A 6,000-nucleotide genomic window follows, 5' to 3' on the forward strand; every position below is an offset into this window, starting at 1 on the left:
CTCGGAAATAGGAGTCTAGGAGTACATGTCATTGAGGGATTGCATTTTTGGCCATATATTTCAGGCACTTGAGGATCAAGGAGTTGACTACTCAAGGGACTGGAAAGAGTCTGGAGAAGTCATGGCTGTCAGGTGAAGTTCCTCGTGTGCCATCAAGTTCCTGTAACCATCAGGAAGATCAACCTGATATCATGGTCATCTACGACGAGTTATGACTAAGGTACTAACACAACAGGAAGGAATATTTAAAATGATTGCCCTACCATCTCCAAAGATCTACGCTCATAGGGGAAAAAAAATCCACAAGTAACCCATCTCCAGTCTGCCCTGAAATGGGGCCTATCAGAGGTGGACCGGGTCCTTTTCCCTGGTGTTCTGTCCGTGTTTCAGGCTGTGACTCAATCGTTATCATACAGTGACTCAAGGAACTTACACGTCTGCACCTCAATGCTGTGCTAAGGCACACGGAAGGGAGGAAGACAGTACAGGATAACCAGCATGACTTCACAAAGCGTAGGCCCTGCCCGACCAAACTTGTCCCTTTGTGATTTAAGTGCATCAGTGATGTAAGAACGGAATGCTGTTTCTCTATTAGATATTGAAAAGGGGAGATGGAGCTGAAGAAGTAGAGTACCACGTATTTGGATTTCGTAACTTCTCCTTAAAAACGGCTGATGTTTACAAGTAGAAATACCATCTCTGTTAGTAGCACAGTTTAGAAATACAGTCGCTGAATGATGGGATTCATTATTGCTTGCAAAAATATTGTACGGCTATTCTGTTTGGATAAAAGACCCTCAGCAAAAGTAAAACAGACTTAACAAACATCACAGAAGTCAGGGCCTTTACACAAGGCTGCGTAGCCTTGCTCTGTGGGTAGGCTGGGATGGAACAGGCAGGCATCAAGACGCTCCCCTCTAACCTCCTTCCAAGCTTATCTCTAGGCAAGGATGAGCAGATGTCCAGAAACAACAACCAAGTACTGAATGAGCACCTGTGCAAACTTAACTCATCGGTGAGATATACTTAGCTAGCAAAAATTAATGCTTATTCAGTATTCACATGTTTAGTTGAGCATCAGGAAGATTGCGAACCTAAAATACTCAGCCAATGAGGAACCAGGGGAGAAAGAGCAATAGGGCACAAAAGATGGAACACTTTTCTCTACATTGAAAAGGATTTGAATGACAAGTTGTGTCCCTCAGGGGTCAGGGCCCTTGAACAACTTCATCAGGGGAGCTGGCCAAGACAGCCCCCAAAGGGCCCTTCCCTTCCCACTCTTGGTACAAGGACTTGACGGTTCTGGGTTGGGCCCCACTGGGCTTCACGCTGCAGCACAGCCCTGCAGCTGCTCAGCACCGCTGAGGAAAATGGCAACCGAAACGTGAGAGCAGCTGTACCCATAGTTAAAACGCAACTACTCACCGCCCACCGACGACCGCACAGCGCCATCCAGCGCGGGCTCCACAACCGCCGAACAACGTCTGCCCTCCACGAAGCGTTATGACGCCCGCCTTACGTCACGTGGTACGGAACAGCCCCTGCTACTGCAGACCCTGTCCCAGCCCCCCCATCATGGCGGCGGCTCCGCCCGGCCCCGCGGCCCGGCCTGGCCCTGGGAGCGGGCCCAGCTCTCAGCAGCAACCGAACCTGGGTATGATACTAAAGCTTTATATATATATGTAATCTATTATCTATTTATATTATTTATAAGTACATCCCTATAAAGTTAACACATCATGGATTCTATGTTTCAATCAACAATGTCATCCTGGACTTCCTGTAGGTATAGGATGTGTCTCACTTCACAGAACCGTTTGTGTTGGAAGGAATGCTTAAAGCCCATCTGGTCCAACTGCCCTGCAGTGAGCAGGAACACCTGCAGCTCCATCAGGTGCTCAGAGCCACATCCAGCCCGATCTCGGGTGTCTGCAGGCATGGGGCATCCACCACCTATCAGGGCAACCCTATTAGCATGAGCAAGAGTTGCAAATGTGCCCTGTTCACTCACATCACTGTCATTTGATATCCTCAAAAGCAATTTCATGTGGATAGTCAGCTATCTTTTCATTCCTTCCATTCGTTGTATTTCTGCCATTCACTGAAACCGGAGACTTGTTTATACAGCTATGTGAGTTTGATTTTTCTTGTAGATCACAGTCAATAGTGCTTTTACACAAGAAAGGTTAAATTCTTATCTCCTCAGTCTAATCAGTACTTTCCTTCACCAAACATGCAAACCGTGTGCCTTAAGATGTGTGTGGATTATGATGCTGACATAAGGAAAATCATTTTCTAATTTTATTTTTATTTTTATTTTTTTTTTTGTGTGTGTGTGTGTGTGTGTGTTGTTTGTTTGTTGGAAAGTACTTGACATTTTCAGAGATACAGATTCAGGGCTTGGTCCGTGCATGTAAAACTCCAGCCTGGAGGGTAATGAGCTGACTGAGAGCTCCCTCCTTACCTAAATTAAAGTCATTCTCTGAAAATAAACGGTGTTAAACTCTTAAAAACAAACAAACAATATGGGGAAAATTAGTAACACGTTAGGAAAAGAAATCTCTACTCAGAAGATAGCGAGGCACTGACAGAGGTTGCGCATTGAAGCTGTGGGTACCCCATCCCTGGAGGCATTCAAGGCCAGGTTGGATGTGGCCCTGGGCATCCTGAGCTACTGGGGGGCAGCCCTGTCTGCAGCAGGAAGGTTGAGGCTGAATGATTTTAAAGTTCCCTTCCAACCTAAGCCATTCTATGATTTAGTGCTTACCTGCTGATCTGAAGTATCTGCCATTTGGATATCTAGCCCTAGACAGGCGGGCTAAAGCAGAGATGAACTTACAAAGCACCACATCTGAATGCTATTTTGTTCCCTTCCGTTATCTAGAAAAGGAAACTAAATGATCAGCCTGAAGGCAGATGTCTGAAGTTTGACAGTGTGAATCTCATGTTTGTTTAAGATAAATACTGGCCTGGAGGAATATTTCAAACAATTAATTTTCAGCTTTTTACCGAAACGGAAAAAAACCAATTTGGTACTTCAGTTACAAATTCAAACATAGTTTTTAGAGCTTTGTAGATTTATAATGTTTACGTTACTGTGCATGTTCTTTCTGGCCATGCCATCTCTATGCTAGGGCTTTGTGTGTTCCCTTGAGTTGCACAAAAACCCTCTGAGGTCACCAGGATTTCAGTGTTGGAATGAACAAGCTCTTAAATATTCTTGAATTCAAGAATATTTACATACAGGGAGAACATTTTCTGAGGCAAGCAAACTGATTCTGGTAGACAAAAGGACTGCACGCCTGGATGTTTTTGTTTGTATATGCCAGCACGTGTGTTTCATGTGACCAAAATGGCAATTATTCCTGTCACAGAATGAGACCGGGAGTGCGACAAGATGATCCCATCGCATGTGTGATAAGATGATCCCGTTACCTGAACTGTGGGTGATAAATGTTGTGTTTTAGACACATCAGAGAGAGAGTACTTTTGGTCACATAATGAGGAAGGACTGTGATTTGTTTTGGTGGGTCAGAACGCAGATACTTCATCAGCGGTTTATGCTCTGTTCAAGTATGCTAAGAATATACCATTTGTCATTTAAATGAGCTCATTTTAATGTGCAATGAAGCATGATTCATGTTTCCTTATACAATTTTATTAGCCTTTTCAGTTTGGGTATTTATCTGTTGTTTTGCCTTTTCAGTGTAGACATTTGGATTATTGGAAGCAGCCCAAGCAAAACTGAATGAATGGACGGCATGCAGGTGAGGTTTGAATGCATCTCAAATGGCTCTGAAGCGCGTAAGATGATTGTCCTCCGGTAGGATGCAGTCCCATATTGCATGCATTCAGCTTTCTGTAGTGATGAGTCATATGGACCCAAATGAGAATAGCCACGTGTGTAAAATTGAGATTGGAGTACTTGCAACGATATCACCACAGCACTTCAGAGCTGTCCAGTGTTTTCAACTGAGGCCTTTTATCTTCTTCTTTTTTCCCTGGCAGGTATCAGGAAGGTTTAAAATCATTGGCAAGCCCGAAGGGAAAATATTTAATCCTTAAGCAAACACGATTTTAGTACCATCAGCTCCTGACAGAAATCCCCAATTAGTATATCTTTTATTTATAATGATATCGTATGTCATTGGTTTATAAAGACAGTATACCACAAATGTGCATGAGTAACAACAGAAAGCTTTAAATATTTAATCTGTATAAATCACTGCATTATTTTCATTCCAAACCGATGTCATTTTAAAACATTATTCAGTCCCATCCAAGAATTTCAGTTTTGGGGCATTTTGAAGTACTTGAGAAAAACATTTTTAAGTGGAAGTTTCTGAGGAAAAAAAAAAAAAAAAAAAAAAAAAAAAAAGCACTATAGATTTCAGAGCCAATATGCATCCAGAGACTGTGCAAGATGGTCATAAATAGAGGAGATGAGAGAGGAGAAGAAAAAAGAAGGAGAGAGGAGAGGAGAGCAAAGGTGTGATAGGAGAGGAGAGGGGAAATGAAAAGAAAAAAGAAAAGGAAAAGCAAAGAAAGAAAAAGCAAAGCAAAGAAAAGAAGGCATCTGGAACATCCATTCCAGATGTAAACTGATGTAAAGTACTCAGTACCTCTGAAAATGAGCTTGCTTACCACGTGCCTGAATTAGGATAGATTGGTGCTTTGAAAATGTGAGCTTGACAACTCGGTTTTGCAAATGTGCAGCAATGTTTGATATAACATTTCCATCACAGGAGATCCTGCGCACATCGCAGTCAAGGAGGAAACAGGATGTCTGGAACAAGTGCAGGTGATGCCTCTGGGCTTGACCTTGACACTGCAGCTGGTGCTTGCAGGGCTGGATTCCTGTCTTCTTGAGCCTTGTGAAGCTTGGCAGTGTACAACAGCCTACCATGCATCACAGGATGCATTTTCAGGACCGGAAGCCAAGCTGTTATTGTTATTTACAGAGAACCTTTTCGCCATATGGGAGGCTTTCCTTCTAGAAAAGTTTCAAATGCAGCAACCGATCCTGCACTGCTCTTCCATCACTCTTGTACAGGTCATGGTGGGACAGCTGGAAGCCTCTTTCTGTCTTCGTTCAAACAAGTACCAAAGAGAGTTTTACGAGATCCATCAGCAAATGCTGCAATCCAAGCACATGCTAGGGCAACTCACAGTCACTTTGAAAGCAGGACTGCCCTGTGATTTCAGCAGGGACTTCCTGAAAACACGTGGTGCAGTGTGGTCTTTGGCATTTATATCCCGTCTCACTTCAGGCATGGGGGAAAAAAAAACAACCCAGGAAAATTTAAATAAAACAAATCAAGATTAGTGTAATCTCAGCGTTATGAATGTATATGCTCCGACTTCAGGAAATTATCTTTTTCAGCCTTCCATCAACTCAGCTGTTGAGCATATGTTGGCCTTGGTTAGTTTTGTTATGTTTGAGGGCACAGACATCAGTATGTATCTAATATTTGTTTCATATCTCTGAGATTTACAATTGATATGTATACTTTAATACTTCTGATAACACATAATGTTTGTCTTCTAAATCTCTGGGACAGTGGCCATCAGCCTGTTCTTGTGCTGGTAACAATAAGTTAATGCACATGTGCATGTGTATGCATATCTATGGCTCTTGATATGTGACTATGTTGATAGTGACTATGACTATCAGTCAATGTTCATAAGATCCCTCTCAGTCTTCTCTTCTCCAGTCCAAACTCAGCCTTTCCTCATAAGGGAGATGCTATAGGCCCCTAATAATCTTTGTAGCCTTCTGCTGTACGCTCTTGAGTAGTTCCCTGTCTTTCTTGAGCCGCTGAGCAGCACAAGAGCCAGATGAACTTTCACTCTTTTCAAAACCACGTGATGTCGTATAGTATGGAATACCCCTTTGGCCTGTTTAAGTCAGCTGTCCTAACTCCATTCCCTTCCAGCTCCTTAGTCCCTTCACTGAGGACGGCCTTGGCTCAGTACAACACTACTTAGAATTGGCGTGTT

The 6,000-nt window shown here is 43.0% G+C and overlaps 1 long non-coding RNA gene across 1 annotated transcript; it reads left to right on the forward strand.

Moving 5' to 3' along the window:
• The first annotated feature begins 1,540 nt into the window (after positions 1 to 1,540).
• Positions 1,541 to 5,331, forward strand: LOC146758505 (uncharacterized). Its single transcript, XR_014934514.1, has 3 exons — positions 1,541 to 1,654; positions 3,707 to 3,767; positions 4,746 to 5,331. It is a non-coding gene; the product is annotated as an uncharacterized LOC146758505 (long non-coding RNA).
• Positions 5,332 to 6,000: the final 669 nt, after the last annotated feature.

The sequence above is a fragment of the Coturnix japonica genome, chromosome 14, assembly GCF_054131305.1.
Source record: "Coturnix japonica strain WE chromosome 14, WE-NBRP24, whole genome shotgun sequence".
NCBI classification, from domain to species: Eukaryota; Metazoa; Chordata; class Aves; order Galliformes; family Phasianidae; genus Coturnix; species Coturnix japonica.